We start from the raw sequence: 19614 nt of genomic DNA on the forward strand, positions 1-19614 counted from the left end.
CTGGTAGATTTCCATGGACAACGACTTTCACTTACCATCTGAAGCTTGTACGGGGTGAACCCGTTTAAATATAAAAATAACTGACTCTAAGAGAACCTCAAATAATAGTGTATCTGCCAAAGGCCAGATTCTACAGTTTTTATTAGCTATATGATTTATCGTACTGTTGAATAATTTTCCACTTATGCCGCTTTGAAACGAATCCTAGAGGAACTGTAACGTAACATTAGAATGTGACCACGTTACAGTTGACCTGTGACGTAGTGACGTAAGGCTAGCACACCCGCATAACTCACCCCTAACGCGGGCAAATATTTGAAAGAATAAGGGTGTATTTTGTTAAGACATTTAAACATCTGTTCCCTTCGATTCGATCGTAAGGAAAGGGTTGAAAGATAACATTGTATGGATATGATTGGTTTTATTAAGTAATAAATAAATATAAAATATTTTTTTTTGATTATATATCATTTAGTTTGTAATAATTTATTTGAATAATATTTCAATAGGCTTAGCAGAATATTAATTATGAACCAAATATGAAAATCATATTAATGTTGCGATGGTAATGTAAAAAAAGTATTACGTTATTCAAAAGAATTGTTAAAAAACGTTTGTGTGGTAAAGGTTACTATAACATAAATGACTTTCTTAATGGTACCACAGATTGGTAATGGAGCGGCCGCCCTCAGGCTATTAAATAATAAGTTTAATTGTACAATGTTACTTTGTTACTCTGTAAATGTTACTTTAATTGTAAAACATATTTTTGATAAAAAAAAAGCCCGCTGAGTTTGTTGCGCCCATTCTTCTCAGGCCTGAGGCATTCATTTTGGATTGGATGGTAGTTTTTTGACTTTTAATAAGTGATTTCACATCCTATTTTTAATAAAAATATTTGAATTTGAATGGACGTTACGCGGTTCGTAAGCCAGCGGGTAGTAGATTCTTTTCATCGACACTTTCAGAATGGGTAGGTACATAACATACAGGTACATACATAATTTCAAATATAGAAATTACTAATCTGTTATTAATAGACGATGTATATTATTAAAAAAATCTGGCCTTGAAGGAATATTATAAAAAACAAATCAATTATTATTAAAATTAATATGTTACCCATTAATTTGCTTTCCAAGTTTTGTTGATAACGTGGTTTTTTACTTAGTACGTTATCTAATAATGTAACATGTCAATATTGTATGAATTACTAAAAAACAATTAAGGCATATCCATACTTTTATTACATCAAGAAATAGAAAAATTGTAAACCCTTTTTATGCAAATTCATAATATTCTTATATTTACGTTTGATTTGTGCGCCACGTCGCCTGACTTTATTCATTATTAATTCTCGAATGATTTATTAACGTTTAGTCTCGAGAGAAAAAACCTTAATTAGAAATATAAACGTGATATTCATTGAAAGGGTGCCTCCTTCCCCTTCTCCATACCTATTGGCGACTCCACTCCTTTCAACGCTGAGATTTCTTTAAATTATTATTAGACATGAAGACTTCTTACATTGTAAGCTATATTGAAAAAATAAAATAAAATAATGAAAATGACGCAATGTTATAAATAATACATACCTATAACATTAACTAGTTTAAATACAAACTTTATGTATCCAAATATTTTTGAGTTATCATGAGTGTAAATTCCGCCAATATTCGTCTTCAAACAATTCGACACGTTGTTGTCAGTTTCATGCCAGAGTTTGGCGAGTCAAAATCTCCTCGTACCTCGTGTAGAGGCGAAACACCTGTCAAATTGTTTGAAAATGAATATTGGCGGAATTAACACTCAAGAAAACTCAAAATCATTTGGATAATTATGGATTTCTGAAAAATAACGCCTACTTCAATAAATTTTCAAACTTCATCTTTTTAAAAAAACATTTGCAGAGAAGTTAACTTTGAATTTAAGTTGTAAAATACCATAATGTTATATGATCAGAAAGACATATTTATTTGTTTTCATAAGTAAATTATTTTTTATACTTTCAACGTTATTGGTGGGGGCTTACTAAGCTGCGTCTTCCGGTATGTGGTCGCCATTCGATGACTTTGCTGCCCCAACGGCCATCTATCCGTCGAGCTATGTGCCCTGCCACTGTCAGTTTCGCAATCATTTGGCTATGTCGGTGACTTTGGTCTACGGATCTCATCATTTCTGATTCGATTTCACAGGGTAACTCCGAGAATAGCCCTCCAGAGACCATAAGCTTTCTCGTCAGGCCGTACTCCATCTTTAGTTTAATTCATAGAACATAAACAGCTATCCATGGTCTAATCGCACAGTAATTTCTTAAATAATGTTTCTAATTTGATCCATTGTGATGACATAGAAATTATAGAGCTGATGTTGTTTAACTGATAGTTTCTGAATATTCTATTTTAGATTTATAATGACTAAAGCAGATAAGTTTAATGGTGTATTGAAATCTTGTCTCGGTCTGTTTCAAATAAACACACATTGGTTATTTATTATGTAGGAAAAAAATGCTATAAATATCAAAGATTAATAAAATTTATTATATTCAACTATTCGTAAAAGTTGAACTTCGGGGAGAAGAGGGAAAGTTATGGGTTCGATGTTCAATGGATGAGGGTAGAACGGGATCGATCATCGTGGAGACCTTTGTCCTGCAGTGGACGTCTTGCGGCTGATATGATGATGATTTGATTACCAGTGGGGGGCTCGTTTGCGTGAAGCAGTAATGTGTAAACATTACTTTGTTTCAGTTTGAAGGGCGCCGTAGCTAGTGAAATTAATGGCAAATCAGTCTTAACATCTTATGTCTCAAGATGACGAGCGCAATTGTAGTGCCGCTCAGAATTTTTGGGTTTTTCAAGAATTCTGAGCTGCGTGGCATTGTAATGGGAAGGGCGTATTAATTACCATCAGCTAAACGGCCTGCTCGTCTCGTCCCTTATTTTCAATAAAAAAAATTATGTTGATGGGTTCAATCTTACACAACTGATCGCCACCGCGATGTGAGCCTAATACTGAAAATGAAGCTGTTACCTTTTTTATGAAAACTACCGCAAGAATCAACTGGTGTTAAGTGATGACGTACGCCCACATTCTCCTGCAACACCAGAGGAGACACAGGAGCGTTGCTGGCCTTACAGGAAGGTTTACGAACTATTTTAAGTAACTCATTCCATAGTTTTTTTGTACGTGGCAGATAGTCTAGAATACCGTACTGTAGAGAAACTCAACTTCAGACAAAATAAATAATTTACTTTGACAAAATAATTAAACATCTCGGGACGCCCGACAAAAGTGATTACTTAAACTAATCTAAGTTGAACTATTGAATATTGAAATGGTTTAACTTGAAAAAAGCTTAAATTACTTAAACTATATGAATCATCATCAGCCGGAAGACGTCCACTGCTGGATAAATTCCTCCCCCAAAGATGTCCACGACGATCGGTCCTGCGCTGCCGTAGACCAGATCGTCGGTCCATCTTGTGGGGAGCCTACCAATGTTGCGTTTTCCGGTACGTGGTCGCCACTCGAGGAAACTATATGTATACTAGCTGACCCGACAGACGTTGTTCTGTAGATAATAAAAAAAATACTGTTTTATAGAAATTTGCCAATAATATTTCAAAACATCAAGAATTATTTCATAGAAAATGCTCCCTGTTGTTATAATGAAATTGTTTCACAGTGGAACTGTCAAACCATGCGTCACTGAATTCTCTCATAGAAAATATGTCCATACAAAAGAAATATTGAAAATAAAAATAATTATGGGTCCCCAATCGAAATAAGAACTATCCTATCTTTCAAGTTGGACCAAACTGCACTCCATGAAGTAATCCCCATTAAAATCCGTTCATTATTTTAGGAGTCCATCGTGGACAAACAACGTGACACGTAATTTATATATATTAAGATTAATAATAAGGGAAGTTTATTTATTAATAAAATCTTTCATTTATTTTAAAATATACATTTTTCTTAGTTACAATTCTTTACACGTACAATATAATTTTGTATATGTACATTATTATTCATCCTATAAAAGTAATTGGTTAGAGTGAGAGAGCCTGTCTACTTCTGCCGTTTGTGTGAGGGAAAGGGAAGCCAGACAGAATGGCGCCGTAACGCGTTACGTTACGAACCAGGTTTCTTCCGTTAAGAAGTTATCACTCCAAAAACTATGCCTCTCTGTAGCCAAACATGACAGCAGCGAAGTTAGAGGTCTTTAAAAAAACTTATTCATTATAAAATAGTGGCCAAGTGTGAGTCGAACTCGCCCATGAAGGGTTCCGTAGCAGCCATTAACATAATATAAAAGTTCTTGTAGTTCGTTGTAACGATTTATGACGTATTAAAAAAAACTACTGAGAAGATATCGGTCAAACCACCTTTCGGTGGAAGTTTGCATCGTAATAATGTACATCATACACTTTTTTCAGTTTTATTATTCTCATATTTTACCACTTTGGAAGTGTCCCTTTGCACAATCTGAATAGTTTAGAAAAAAATATACTAGAAACCTCAATATCATTTTTTAAGACCTATCTGGGGAACCCCCAAAATTTATTGTTTTTTCTATTTTCGTGTGACAATGTTAATGCGGTTCACAGAATACATCTACCTACCAAGTTTGAATAGTATAGTTTTTATAGTTTCGGAAAAAAGTTGCTGTGAAATACCGACGGACAGACATACAGACATGACGAATCTATATGGGTTCCGTTTTTTGCCATTTGGCTACGGAACCCTAAAAACCTACATAATAAAACGATTGAAACACATTTCGTATCATCGAGATATGAAGTGATACATTCACAGGCCGCGGGCTGTTGGAGATATTTCGAAGACATTACGACTGTGTCCGATTATAAAAATAATTTAAACAGTGAAATAGTGGCAATAAAGTCATCGCGGCTGTCGTGTACAATAATTAATGTGAGATGACACTAATAGTTTGACTGCCTTTCGGTACCAATATTCGACTACTACGGACCTCGACTGGCCTATAATTTGCTTATGGCTATTGGTATTATCTACTGAGAATAAAATATTAGCCTGTTTATCCAACTAATCTGATGACTTAGATATGTCTAGATAGAGACTCTTCCTATAAGTGTTTGTTTTGTTTGTGTTTCAGTATAGATCGTAGTGGGAAAATGAGACTTAACATCTTATGTTTCAATGATGACGATGAAAACAGGTGCATTGCTCAAAATAGAGGTTAACTGTTAACCTCAATTTTTATTCGATCAGGCCGCGTGTCCTGACGCGAGTTTAACAATTTATACCCATCCCAAGAAAAATGCTTAGAGTAAAGAAGTTTTAACTTCAATAAATACATTGTCTTACATTGGATCGATACAAAACTCAAGTGCAGTTGCAGAGAGAATGCGGAGTACCACATGCACACAGTACCCGCATAATCAACGAATATTAATTACTTATAAATTACACTTAACCATTTAAATACTTCACTTTATTGCAGCTTATTATAAGTACTTTTGATCGTCATTCATTATTTACAATCGTTTGACGACCAAATACTTTTTGACAAGAATATTAATTTAGACTTATTTTTTATTTTATTTATATTTACCAGTGGAGCCTCCATAACACATGATGCCGGCTAGATTATGGGTACCACAACGGCGCACACTGGTTCCATATCATAAAATCTTGGACTTCGGGTAAGGTCAATTTGAAGGTCAAGGAATCGAAGAGATTTTTTTTGTCAGACTTCAGAAACTATTACAAACATCTTTTATTGATGTAGGTAGATGTAGATATGGATAAATTTAAGAGAAAAAAAAACATTGAATTATTTTTTGTATGGAAAAAAATGTTTATGCCAATTACTTGCGTGCTTCATTTTTTTTTAAATGAAACTTACTAGAGGTCATTCAGGAAGTCACGGCCAACATTTTCTGCAAATCTGCGCTTTGGAAGATACAGGCAAATAAAAAATCATTAGTGAAAATTTTCAGCTTCTTATTTACAATGCTGAATCCTGCGTAATCTAGAGATCGTTTTTCTAAAAACAGCACTTCATTGATATCTTTGTCTCCTCGAATAAAAATGAAAGTTGGACTGTGACAAAGCACATAAAAAGAGTTCAGCTGTTAAAATATAGACGGAGCCGAGTATCCTTTGGTGTCATGGTAATGTCGGGCAGCTGTTCCTGTGTTTATTGATCAACTATTGTTAGAGCTTACTTTATTTCCTTATCAGTCAAAATATTAAGGCACGCGGGGTTTTCAACGCGCAAGGACGACAAGAGCCCAATATATTACGAATATTCTGTCTTTCGTTTACCTTATTCCCAAATTCCCTTGACATTCACTTTTTCGTTGTTTGAGATTAATAAGGTCGAAAAGGTTCTGAAACGAAATCCGTCCGCACTATTCGGATCCGAAGTTCTTTGGTAATAGGATTTAATTTGCAGTTCGTCGTTCTTTCGTTTCGGGCGAAACTTCGGCGAAATTTTGGTAATAGACCTCCAGATCTTTATTACTAAGAGAGTAAGCACATTGTTGTATGCTGTATTCTAAATAGGTTTATGTTTATATTTTTTTATGGAAGAGCCGAGAGCAGTTGCATTGAAAAATATTATTTGAGTATTTTTGTAACTATGCGTTCTTTGAACGTGCTTTCAACCCCTTTTAAAACGTCGGATGCAATTGAAACTTCGCACACTTATTAAGTAGCAATGACCAAATAATAATTTTAATTTTCTGTCTCAGTTTTATCTGTAATAGCATCTTTGATCGTGATTTAAGAACCTTTCATAACGTCGGATTGATTTAAACTTGTAAGCCCCATGACATTTTAGATGTTTATATAGACTGCAATGACGTTATATATACATAATATAAAGACATATTATTCGCAGTCTGATACCGGAACGGCAAAAGTGTGCTTAAAGACAACGTAAGTACACTTTTCTCCTTAGTCCTACATTTTATTATACATTGCTTCTTATTGACGAAGTATATTTTAAGCAAATGGAGTAAATGCGGCAATGTATAGATATAGCAGTTAAAGTTTATTGTGGTGTTATTTGCCGCATGTTTAATACTTCGGCTTTGTTTTAATACGTCGTGATTTTCTATACTAAACTTTTTTTTTTACTTACTCGTGTAAGGCATTGACTATTTGAAGTTTGAGTATGTTTGTTGCATCACTTTACATAAATTGTAATTGAATTGATTCGTAAAACGATGAAAATGTAAATGTTGATAAGAGTGGCAATGAGTTTCTTGCCACTTCTTCTCATATACTCATCCCTTTACGAAGACGCGGTAAATTCAATAAGGAAACAATTTTTTTGACATTCATAAGTGTCATTTCTGTTACCTACACGAATAAAGTAATTTTTATATGATTAATTTTGATATGTGTATAAGTAGAACGTCATTGATAGACTGTTCCTACGCAACCCGGCATTTTAGTTTCAATTATTAGCAAATTTTAACAGAATATGTGGCACGTCAACTTCACACATTGTTCGAGACTGGCTCGAGTACGCCCACTTACTACGTCTACGGTATCTAGTTGGAGCGCAGCGGAGACCAATCCCTAATGTAATGACTCTTCTTAAAATTAATATATTGTAATAGTCTTCAAGCACCACATCCTTTCCTACACAAAAAAAATTACCAAAAAAACCTCCCGCCGCGACCTGCTCTCGCCTCTCGCCTCCTCACGACTCAAGCACATCTCACCTATAACTATGTATGTAGTAACAAACCTATCTTTGATGACACCGACTCCAAAAATAACAATAATCGTAACTAGAATTAGATTGTATAAAAATACGCAATTATTTTTATACTTTTTAGTGCATATTGGAATAGTGTTTTTGAAGCCGATTGTTTTTTGTTAATTTTTTTTTTGATTTTTTGATTTTTAGTTTTAGTTTAATTTGACGTACACTAACTAACAATTTGTCTAAATATGTGTAGATATACTAAATTTTTCAATGCAGCAATAAACGTAAGCGCTTTGCAATTTGATTACAGACGGTCAGAAATTCTGCCACAGTCGCACCCTTACTGCAAGTCGTGATGGAGTCCCATTGATCATCATATTCAACTACGACAATTACTTGACCATAACTATGTTATGGTAGATGACTTAAATATCCAGACACCATAAAAAAGATTCGGCCGTGTATCGTTAATTTGCTCCTAAGAATTGAAGAGTTCCGTTACTTTGCCATGGATTCCGTAATCAGAACCTAACCAAACTCTCACCAAACTATCTTTGTAGTATATCCTTTCCAATAAAAATAAGAATCATCGAAATCTATCGAATAATCAAATATTCGTAAATTTATCTTCCACTGCAAAGTGGATGCCATAATCAGATCTATCTTATAATGGCATTCATTGCAATTCGTTCTCAGACCAAATTACAATGGGACCCCACGAGAAGCACCAGCTTTCAAATAAAAAAAGAATTATCAAAATCTTTCGAGAATTTGAGGTAACAAACATAAAAAAATACCGACGAATTGAGAACTCCCTTTTTTGAAGTCGGTTAAAAATACATGTTTGTTAATCATAGTATTCCAAATTTAAACTGCAAATTATATTCTACTGTTTAGTCTGGTTCTATTTTAACTATTATTTTAATTTGAATGTGGCCTTCAAAAATCGAATATTCTATTAACAGCAAACGATCTATAATATTTTTCTCTATCCAATTGTCAGATATAATGTATTATGTTTGAAATAATAATAATAGTACGGTTTAGTGACGGCGGGGCCGGATTCGCCCCTGTACTTTGCGCGGTTGTATTCAAATCAACTAATGACAGTCCGTATTGTCAATGGTCCTGTACTCGATGATCAAAACCTAAATCAGACTTCGCAAATTATTTGTATAATCTTTAGTTGATCTAATTATCAGTCAATAATACACACAGCTTCATCCTTATGAATATTTGGTTTTAAATATACATAGTCTTGGCATAAATACTGAAATAAAAAAAAATCCTAAAAAATAAAATAAAAATATTATTGTACAATATATTGGCGCCAAGATGAGAAAACTCTATGAACAATCACATAAAAATGACAGATTCCAAATTCAAATGTAATATTTTCTTTATTTTTAATTGAAACAGTATTTATGGCCAGACTAGGTACTTTAATAAACCGGTCATGTGTTAGTCGAACTCACAACTTTCAAATCTTAACAATTTGTTATTTTAAAGTGATATCAGTCACTTCCGGGATTAATTATTCAAATTAAATTTGATTGGATTGATGGGATTGAGCAGGTTATCAACTGTGAAGTAGATTCTGTAGATGGAGCCACAACCTGAGAGTTTAACAAGACGTACCAAGATTTACGATCCATGCGTCGCTCGTCGTTGGCTCAGTTGGTAAGAGCGCTCGGACGGAACCCAAGAGGCGCGGGTTAGAGTCCCGCATCGTTCATAAATTTTGTTTACAAATTCAATTTGTATAATGTAAGAATGCTTATTAAATAAATTACGGTTGGCAATAGACCACCATTTACAAGGTAGATTGCACATTTCGGACTAAATTTAAGAATTTCTCTACTAGCAGAAGTTAAAACGACACCTCATACAGCCCAGTGGTTAGTGACCTTGTTTACTGAGCTATATGCGAATATCGATAGGTGCAATCCGAGTCATGGATGTTTATTTGTATTTATGTATATTTAAGTATGTGTATTGCATTAAATATGACTTAATTTCAACTCATAGCACAGGCTTATGCCTAGCATGAGTTTGAAGCAAGATAGTTTCTGTAGAAAGTGTGTGAATATTATTATTAAAAAACTGGCTGACCCGGCAGACTTCGTACTGTCTCAATCGATAAATAAAAGACCTAAACTTTTGCATGTATCTCAAATAATATTGTTTGCGTTCAGAAATTTACTTTGTGACAAAACTTAAGATATATCGATCTACATAAACATAGTCTGATAGATAGTTCACAACTGTATTTAATCTACCAACTATAGTTACCTAAAATTAAGTTTATTTTTTACCTCCTGAAAAAGTTAGAAATTATAAAAATTCTAATTAGTTATTCATTTTAACAGACATTTGGACAGACACATCTAAGGAAAAACAAATTTGTTATTTTGTCACTTTTAATCCTTCTCTAGACTTCCACAAATAATTCAAGAGCAATATTAGCCAAATCGTTCCAGCCGTTCTCGAGTTTAGTGAGACTAACAAACAGCAATTCATTTTATAGATAAAAATGATCACAACCATTTTTTTAAGGTGTCAAGCCTAGAAGGTAACCATGGCAACCCTTTTACCAGTCCATCCATCTCAGTTGCCACAACAACAAAAACAAATAATAATAAATCACAATGCACGTGCACCTCCGAGGAAACCAAAACAGAGAAATTCAATGGGAGTTCAAGGTAAGTGGATGAAATTTTCTATCAGTGCCTAGCATTGACCGACAGGTTGTCATTCGAATCACCAATTTCTTATTATAACTATCTCTACTTTCCATTCATGTTATTGAACAGCGGACGAATAGCGGTAATCAAGAATTTAAAATTCGAAATTTCGAATTTTAATTAAACAATAATAATCACTTAACACACGAAGATATTCGTCTATAACTCCACAAATGTTTTGTTGAAACAAACAATAAGATGATCAAAATAAGAATGGACCAGAGATAACAAATAGCCGTTACAGTTTTGAACTTGGAACAAACGTTAAAAAACTAGACATCCGTAAAACGGCAAGTGACACGGGTCCCAACACCCAATATCCTATCTGCGACCAACAAAAGCATCAAAACATATTCATATGCTAAATAGTAAAAACTTTTGAAATAACAAACAATGATTGATTCAATGCATGGGACAATGACGCTTTGATCTACATTCAGCCGATATATTGAAGAATACAATCCACTTTATAAATATGATGGATTCATTCATATTTGCATTTCGGTTTGGTTGGCTTCACTCGGATTGCATTGGCATGGCCTGGTAATGGTTTAGATTATTGCGTAGCTACAAGAGTATTCAGTTTACCAATGGGGGCTCCTTTGGATAGCATGCCGACTAGATTATGGGTACCACAACGGCGCATATTTCTTCCGTGAAGCAATAATGTGTAAACATTGTGTGTTTCGGTCTAAAGGGCGCTGTAGCCCAGCGAAATTACTGGGCAAATGAGCCTTAACATCTTATGTCTCAAGGTGACAAGCGCAATTGTAGTACCGGTTAGAATCTTTGGGGTTTTTCAAGAATCCTGAGCAGCATATTGTAATATGCAGGGCTAACAATGACCATCAGTTGAACGTCCTGCTCGTCTCATCCCTTATTTTAATAAAAAAAACTAAGGGTCAATTTCCAAGATTCAGAATTTTACTGCAAATTTTCGCTTAAGACTTTAAAACAATTGACATCAGCAGCGAAATTTACATATTTGTTCCAATTATCTTACTACGAATTTTACCACGGATTGAACTTAAGTTGTGATCTATTTCTTGGCCAATTTACGGGCGTTGCCTCTACAGTATAAATTTCTGTATCGCCTAATGATCTTGACACGTCAAGCTGAAAAAGAGAAATACGATATAAAATCAATACGAGTGAGAAGGACGGACAATCCGATTCAGACCGGAAACTGCGTAATATATGATGCATTGTTAGTAATGAGATCGGTTTGTGTGTTTGCTTGTCCGTGGGCGTCTGATGTGGCTGTTTTTTACTATAACAAGAAATTCTGCACTTATCACACGCTTGTTCGGTGTTATATGCAATCATTTTACAGTTTCCAATAATATAACTCAAATCTTGAATAATTTAATCATAGTCTCTTTTTATTAAGAAAATAACAACAGTAAACATGGATAGATTCAAATATTAGGTAGTTATCTATAATATGCTCAACCGTTCCCGCCAATGCATTCGAATGTATTTGAAATTCAAATTTGGAAATCCATTAGTGCAACTCGTCATTTTAATGTGACACCGTATTGAGTTACTCTAATTGATGGCAGTTCGTTTTTTGAATGCTCCACTTTCGATATTTGAATTCGGATGGGTGTTTTATTTTTTTAATAATACTTTCTGTTCGGAAATGAAAGAAGTTTACATCCTGTCATTTGAGATTCGTTTGCAGAACGTTCCCTTTTAACTCTTGTTTAATGTTGAACACAGAACGCTGCACATGCAATATGTTACTATTTTTATTCAGCTTAAATACTTTTTCATCACGTAAAACTTTTTGTATACTAACTTTTTGAGGTGTACATATTCCGTTTGACAATGCTGTTTTTGGACCAAATTGAAGATTATACAAATGATTTAAGTTTTCTTTAGTGTTCATTCCGCCAATATTTGTTTTTAAAATAATTCGACACGTGTTTCGCCTCTACACGAGGCATCCTCAGGACGTGTTGTCTCGCCAAAATCTGGCTCGAGACTTGTTTGTCAGTCTGGCGGAATTAACACTAAATAAAACTTAAATCATTTGTATAATTTTGGATTTCCGTAAAGTAACGCGTAATTCAATAAATTGAAGATTGTTTTTATACTTCCAGATTAAACCGAAAATGTTTTTGTAAATTTGTTTTTTTTATGAATAGGTTGAAGTTGGTATTTTTTGTAAATTCCTTTTCTCAGGCATCGTATAGATTCGGGGATAGCCTGTGCATAGTAAATTATATTTTAGTCGCCTTTGTTTTTTTTTATTGGTTGTGACCCATACTTACTTTTAAGAAAAATTAAGAACTTTTAAAATAATTTGTTTTAAGAAGCATATGTTATATAAGACCTGAACAAAGTTATAACATATTTTTACGCACCCCAATTGACACTAATATTATTCTTATTCGCAGTAAGTACAAGTTAAGCAGTTATAATGCATTTACTAATCGCATGACTTATCGATGCGTGTAATTAATATAGATTATAGTATCTATATTCGATCGTTTTTAATTTTAAATCCGCGTTCCATTTTTGAACATCGCATGTCAACTTGTCAGCGATATCATTAATCTACATTTGAAATAGAGTCCGTTCTTTTTTTGAATTCGTTTCGGATTTTAAAATATTAACGGGTTATTTGCTAATGATGATTTGAATTTCGACAACCGGCTGCGTAAGACATCTTTCTGCGGGGAATACTGTGGGGTTTTGTCGTTCTTTTATTTTGGTATGTATATGGTGATACTTTTTTACTCGTCTGTGGGCGATACTTGGGAAAGAACCCTCACTACCGAGGTAGGGGTCATGGGTTCGAAAACCGATGCAAAGGTGTCTATGATGAATATTAAGTTTAATTCCATGTCATAGATTTCTGATATATGATTTTATGTATGTGTAATCGTGTTTTTGTAATTAAATAAAATTATTTATTTAGCTTTGTAATCACAGACATGGATCCAAATAGATGCCGCGAGTGTATGTATTTCGCGTTTCAAAAAGACGACAAAAAGAGGAGCAATACTCTTCCTTAGACGCTTTTAATTTATTTTTATTATGATTTTAGTAAAAAGCAATACCGACTATTGATGTACTGAAAACATCAACTAATGATGAGGTGAGTGGCTAAACGTAAGGCTCGATGCACTGGCATTTTTAACGAAGTCACAGTAGGTACAAAAAAAAGGGCACGCTTGGTTTTCATACAGACGGAGGGATTTGTGTTATCTACTTGGATCATTGTCTGTGGTTGTAATAGGCCAGTCCAGATTTTAAATTGTACAATATATCCTCTATCCGGTATATATGAAAAAGCATGCAAAAACTGACACATTAAAAAATAATACTATAAAAAAATATTTTTAAGCAGGCAATCAAGAGTCTTGGTATAAACATATTGTAATTCAATATTTTGGAGTCCTCAGCAAATTTGTTATATCTAATATATAAAATTCTCGTATCATGGTGTTAAACTTTGAACTCCTCCGAAACGGCTTGACCGATTCTCATGAAATTTTGAGTGCATATTGGGTATGTCTGAGAATCGGACAAAATCTATTTTTTAATCCCCTAAATGTTAAGGGTGGTCCACACGATTTTTTTTTTAATTTTTTTTGTAATTTTTTTTAATTTTTTTTTTAAAAATACATACAAATTCAAATTTTCACCCATCTACGATCTACAGTTACATTTGTATCGCGATTTTAATATCGGCAATACAACGTTTGCTGGGTCAGCGAGTAATTTATACACATGCCGCGGTACAAGCTACGCTTAGTATGCCGAATTTGATGTGAGACAATATGTGTGAAATGTGTGATATATTAAAATATACAAGAGCTGACCTGGCAATCGTTATATTGCCATTATAAATTATGTACCCCGCGCCTGCTCATTGTATGAATTGTGATATATAATAAAATGTCATTGACTGAATTATATGTATTGATATTGTATAGGTAGGTACATCGTACATCTTCCTTAAAGGCCGGCAACGCTCCTGTGATTCCTTTGGTGTTGCATGAGATTGTGGGCGGCGGTGATCACTTAACAACAGGTGACCCGTACGCTCGTTTGTCCTCCTATTCCATAAAAAAAAGGTAGGTATATCTAAGTCAAAAAAATATAGTTATCACCAACATTGATCGAACCAGCTGTTAATTTATTAGTGTAAGATTTGATATTTGTTGGATTGTATGGGAATTTTGAGATAATACAATTATTACGAAAAATTTATTTATTATTTTATAAAAAAAAGCCTTACGAGTAATGGCGTGCATATGATATAGGCAAACAGGCAGTGTCTACCTCGTTTCGAACATAAATAAATCACTATTGTTAAAGTTAATTGAGTTTAAATTGGTTCCGTCATTTTATTACCAAACTTCTATTGAACACCAATTCAAAAATTTTTTTTCTTACGCTAGATATTAGATACCTACAGTTTTAATCTTTGCTTATTCCAAAGCTCAACTAGGACTAGTTACATCCACATTGCCTACCTTGCTAGAAAGCCAATGTACGCCCCTGCTCACGAGTTTTCAGTCTCACCACAGGCCATAGACTACAAGTGCGGTTTTGTTTATCCTTCTACTTCGTAAATAATAGCCTAAACACATGGTAGAACATGGTACGGCCGGACCATCAGACGGTTCGGTGGGCGCCGCACCGATTCGTCCAGCATCGTACGCGGATCGGTCCAGACAGTAATTAAAATAATTTTGTTGGATGCGAATGCGGTATACCATCGAAAATTGTCCGCTATTGGATCGCGTCCGATAGTTCTGCCATAACAAATCTGATCCTGTATTTATAGCTTAAGAGTGTCTCGCATTTTTTATGACAAAAAGTGACATTCACTCAACGCTATACGCCTTGCCCAAAACATTGCAGTGCTGCTTTTGCCCAGTAATTTCACTAGCTGCGGCGCCTTTCTGACCAAACATAATAATTCTTACACATTACTAGGAGGAAGAAACAAAAAAGACTCCCACTGGTATACTGATCTGAGGGTTGAGTTTAAGCTTAGTGTTTACTTGAATAATGACCATTGAAGTATTTTATTTATTTATTTAAAACATCACAAAATCCACAGAACTTAAATAAGGTTATAATAATACTATTTTGTAGGACTAACATCTAATAACGGATTTCTAATATTTATAATAAGACATGATATTTGTGCGTGTGGGGTTTGGCGAGAGTGCGTGTGTGTGTGTGTGTGTGTGTGTTTGTGAATTACTCTAAATTTAACCTTCCCTTAGATTTTTATTAACACTCCTTTTAAAGCAGCCTTTACTGTTATTAAAAAGTTCAGTACTGTTGAATTGCTTACAAAAGTAGTAACTCATACCGCGGGTGGGAGACATGTGATGATGCCTCACTGGCGGGCAGCGCTCACCGACTTGCCGCAAGGGAGGTTGTGTGCAATGAAGCGTCGCACCTCGCCAACACCTGTCACTAACCTCGAGGTAGCTATCTATGGAGATGGACTCTTTCACTTACTTCATTCTACCAATATTGACTTAATCTTTCAGACAGATATACCACTTTTATTCATTTAAGTCAAAAGAAGAACCACCACTTCAGAAAAAGTAAACTTTAATGAGACGAAGTGTCGAGAATCTCATTGCCACTCTTTTAAATCATTATTTACAACTTTATCGTTTTTTTTTATTTATTACATTCTATGAAAGTGATGCAAATACACTTCTACGAGTTAGTTAAATAGTTAAAAAAAAATTAATAAAAAAAACACTAAGGATTTTTAGTACAGTATCAGTCTACCGTATTATGCAAACACAAAAATAACGATATTTAGTATTTTATTATCAACCGTGAAAAGTGTTTTCTGTTCGTTTTTTATTTATATTCCCCTATCTTTGAATTTCAAGTTACCTTATGGAATAACTCTTCTTGTCTCAGAATTCCAATTACTATTTCATAAATAAAGTAGACATCTTAACTGTTTTATTATGACTTGATAGTGGCTGATTTTGATATTGCGTTTAGGAGGCTGTTAGGGCTGCCGTGGACGGTTTCCATGCTATAATGCGCAAAAAAGCGGTCTCTATGTTGCATCCTAAAGATGATAGCTGCCAGAGATGACTGTTCCTTCCAGAAACACTGGATATAGTTAGCTCTAGGTTTATAAATATATTTCACTAATAATACTAACGTAGTTCATAAGAAATATTGTTACTAATACATTTACTAATTTATATGGAGATGTCTCTGAATTAAATAAATAAATAAATAGTATTTCATGATGTTGTACACGTTCGTGAGTTCGGACATTTACATTCGAATGTGTAGAGTCCTTCTCCATACTAGTGTAGCTATCGAATTGTAAGAAAGTTTCCGTTAATAATTCCACCTCAATTACTTGATTGTGTGGTAATAGTTATTAAATCATTGAAGCGAATATTTTATTATCTTTAAGTTATTTTAATATTTTGTACATGCTGGGGCCGTTGATTACCACTCACCGCACAATTGCCAGATAAGGGTCTTAGTTTTGGGTATTAAGATAACCCAACGTTGAAAGAAATCTCAAAAGAGTAGTCGCGGGACAGAAACCTATAAATTTTCGCATTTAGTAATGATAATTTGTTACCGTTATCTATAGAAGCTTATTTAAATAATATATATCTATTAAATAAAAATTTTCCATTGACAATTGTTAATATTTAACTGTACTATATGTAAAATAAATCTACAAAAAATTGAGTCAGGTCTTAAATATTGATGTTATGATTCCGACGTAATTTAACTAATGAAGATAATTTAACTAATGAAGATAATAATCAACAGCCTTTAAAATTTGAAATGAAATAAAGCCATGTCCACATATCCACACACATTATTTAGGATTCCAAAGCTTCCAAGTAACGTAGCTTTTTTTATGACAATAAGGGACGAGATGATCAAGACGTTCAGCTGATGATAATTGAAACGCCCTGCCGATTACAATGCAGTGCCGCTCAGGATTCTTGAAAAACCCAAAAACTCTGAACGGCACTATAATTTCGCTGTTCACCTTGAGACTTCACTACAATGATTTCAAAACACAATAATGCTTACACATTACTGCTTCATGGCAGAAATAGGCGCCGCTGTTGGTATCTATAATAAGTAGTTGCACGTTTGATAGATTGTTCATATTTTTTAAGAACTATTGTCTGATTTTTAATTACAAAATTGTTTGACAGTCAATATAAACTTATTTTTATAAATCATCGTAATTAACCACTTTAACACAATTATCTGACAAATAGGACTTCGAATTTGGAATAGTCTTAGTCTGGATGGAAAGAGAAATAAATATTGTTCAATAAATGATTAATGTGAGAAATTAGTGAGTTGGCGTCACAATGTGTTCCGGCTGTCAAAGCTAACATAAAGTGTATCTATCTCTCTGGCGTTCGCTCTGTAACACGATCTCATGTTTTGTATCTCCAGCATCTGTCATCGGCATATCATATCCTTAAACAAATTCTTCCATTCGAATTTAGAAAACGAATTTGCATACGCCATTTATGGGTTAAAAATTTATCATACGATTAAAATTATCCATTCAATTCAAAACTCTTCACTAATTCAATAAGGTTCGAATTAGATTGACACGAGATTGGAAGTGAACGACGTTGCAAAAATTCGTGTGATCTATTGATCTATGCAGTTATAGAAATGTATACTTTAATACATGCACTTACAGTATAAATTGAGATTATTTACGGTGAAGGGAATCACTTAACCCTCAAATGGCTTATGATAATTTCTTTACGGGGAATTATTTTTGCTATCATTTTTCAATAGCTCATTAAAGGCCGCTAAGCCAATTCGAGCGAAAGTGCCATAGGTTTCGGCTCTTTATAAACTTTGTGCTAATGCATTCTGTGTATTGTGATGAGAGCGATTTTATGGTTTTCATTTAAATTTGGATGGCGTTTGACGGGTTATTTGCATGATTGTGATTTACGATTTATTGTATGAGTGTAGGTACTGTATGATTCTGGACGGGAATGATGTGTGGGATAATGTCGCGTTAAGTGTGTTTTCTAGTTTGTTTTTTAAACGGAAATAACAACGAATTCAATTGAAATATTCGAAGTGTTCGAGTAATAACTACTACCAGCAAAAGCCGTGTACAGCAATTAGTTTCAATATACTTTTACGGCCTTACGAATAAACTTGGCATAAAGTTATAACTGAGAATAAACAAAGAGTATGCAAAATGTTTACAAATTGACATTTACCTTATTTTTGGTTTATTTGGTACGTATACTGTTTCCCACGTTTATTTGCAAGGCTGCTTGACAATCGGAAAACTTTAGAATGATCATTGTATTGACAGTGTTGTCAGCGATCTACGGTTTTCAATAACGTATCTCTAGTTACGGACATAATGCTGTCACAGTTTAATGAAAATTACTTATCTATGTCTAATATAGCTAAAGTCTAATGCTTTATGTCAATAGGTTATTGAAATGTAAGTAAGCGTAAAAGGATAGACTTGTCTACCTCTAGTAACTTAAACTAAGGATAGATTGGTTATTAAAAACGGCCGTATGTCAACATTTTGCATATTCTTGGTTTATTTGCAGATATAACTTTATGCCATGTTTATTTGTAAGGCTGGTAAAGTCTTTCGATTTTACAAATAAACTTGATATAAAGTTATACTTGAGAATAAACCAAGAATATGCAAATGTTTTACCAGTTTTACTATTTTAAAATTGTAATTTTTAATGACTGCTACGGAGGCATTTTTTCATAAAGTATTTTTTTTCAAATTGAGCATTTCTTTTTCTTTTAAATTTAATTGAATATGATGCTATTTATATACCTAATGATACATCGATGGACACACAGACGAATGGGAACATGACAGGAGTGTTGGCACGCGTCCTACACGGTAACAATAATAAGCGATATGTTATTGCGAGGCTCATTTGTTTTAATTATGCTCTTGTCATAAGCTCTGGGTTCGATACGGTATTCCAGACAATGTTTTTATTGCTATTAATCATTAATATATTCTCAAAATTGAATGATTCCTATAGAATTCTTTTTCATGTCATTTTTAATATTCTAGACGCTACTACCGCTTCGGAAAAAAATGGTGCTCTGAAAGAGAAGTGGCGTAAGAAACTGTCCCAGCATTTTTTT

This window comes from Leptidea sinapis, chromosome 1 (genome assembly GCF_905404315.1).
Source record: "Leptidea sinapis chromosome 1, ilLepSina1.1, whole genome shotgun sequence".
In the NCBI taxonomy this organism is placed as follows: domain Eukaryota; kingdom Metazoa; phylum Arthropoda; class Insecta; order Lepidoptera; family Pieridae; genus Leptidea; species Leptidea sinapis.